This window comes from Propithecus coquereli, unplaced genomic scaffold (assembly GCF_000956105.1).
Source record: "Propithecus coquereli isolate 6110/MARCELLA unplaced genomic scaffold, Pcoq_1.0 Scaffold57, whole genome shotgun sequence".
In the NCBI taxonomy this organism is placed as follows: Eukaryota; Metazoa; Chordata; class Mammalia; order Primates; family Indriidae; genus Propithecus; species Propithecus coquereli.
In genome coordinates, this window is record NW_012151618.1 from 2,857,301 (window position 1) to 2,859,116 (window position 1,816).

Consider the following 1,816-nt stretch of genomic DNA (forward strand, 5'->3'; position numbering starts at 1 on the left):
TATTCATTTATAAGGTATCCACATGTATTACTACACAAATGTATTACATTCTAAAAATACACATAAATAGAAATTATGGGATGTATTAAAATAAATACAGTTGGATATTCTGATATTTACTTCCTACACTCCACCAGTGGATACAGCAGCACAGGGGTGATACACCCCACTACGGAAACCTCTGAGCTATTGAATAAATTCCGAAGTTTTTACTATGTCTTACGTGACCAATTCTCCCTCTTCCTCTCTAGCCATTGACCTTAACACATGCAGTTGGCACACTGAGCTTTGGTCATTCTGAGGCTCTGTATTTCCCTGGCTCCACCATGCTGTTGAATGTCTCTCTGCCTTTGCTCCCCCTGCTTTCTCAGCTTGGAGTGCCCTCTAAAACCTTGTCCATTTTGTGACCATTTATTGAACTTTCAAGGCTCAGCTCCTAAACCTTCTCATGTTGAAGTTTTCCCTGCAATTCTACCCAATAATACTACGTATAGAACCTCTGCAAGAACACCCACACAACCACACTGCAGTTGCTTGTATCTGTGATTTTCAACTGAGTTCATTTCTTCCTCCCCCACTTATCTCTCTATATATATCCCTAGCACCTAAAAATGTCTAAGGTAATAGTAATGAGTATTTGTTGAATGAATGAATATGTTTATAAGTTTATAAGTTTATCCTCAAATTCGAAGATACATTCAAGTCCTGGAATAACAAATCTACTCATCAGTAAGGGTCAACTATTTCTAAATGGTGGTAATATGTTTTTAATTGACATTATCTCGAACCCCTGAAATAGTTTAAGAAGGCATATGTCTTATTGCGTTCAGGCTGCCGTCACAGAATGTCATAGACTAGGTGGTTTGTAAACAACAGAAATTCATTTCTTACAGTTCTAGAAGCTGAGAAATACAAGCTCAAGACACAAGCAGATTCAGTGTCTGATGAGGGCTTGCTTCCTAGGTTGTAGATTGCTGTCTTCTTGCTGCCACCTCTCATGGTAGAAGGGGCAAGGGATCTCTCTGGGGCCTATTTTGTAGGGTACTAATCCCATTGATTGGGTTCCACCATCATGACTTAATCTCCTAATACCGTTGCTTTGGGGGTTAGCATTTCAACATATGAATGGAGGGGGTAGACACACACATTCAGTCCATAGCAGTATATATTCTCATTTCCTTTTTTCACATAAACTGAGATGTAGAGATGGGAAGAGTTTCCCCAACATCACCTAGGAAATTTAACTATATCTATAGCTGGTGGTGGTCATTATCACAATTTCTCCTATTTTTCTTCCTTTTTTTTGTTACCTTTATCCATTTCATTTTTTTTTTTTTAATTTCAGGATATTATGGGGGTACAAACAATTTGGTTACATGTAATGCATTTGCCTCGCCCAAGCCAGGACTACAGGAGTGCTCTTTCCCCATACGGTGGGCTCCACCTCCATTACTTACAAGTTTACCTCCCTCCCTCACCACCTGACCAGCACCCAATGAATATTACTACCATGTGAGCACCTTAGTGTTGATCAGTCATTTCATTTTTTCATAAAAAACTTTTTCAGTGGTTCCTGCCTGATTTGAGGAGGAAGGGGCCACTCATTATGAACTTTGCTTAGCAATGAGAACATTCCTTTCCACCCCATCCCCACTGAGATCAAGAAATCATAATACATGAAGGGCAAATCTCAGTCTTTCAATACATTCCCTTCTGTTCACTTATTTGGGAGGTATTAAATGACTTTTCTTTGCTGCCAAACAAATGGGGCTTTTGTTTTTCTTTTCTGCATCTGGTTCTAGATCCATAAAAAAAA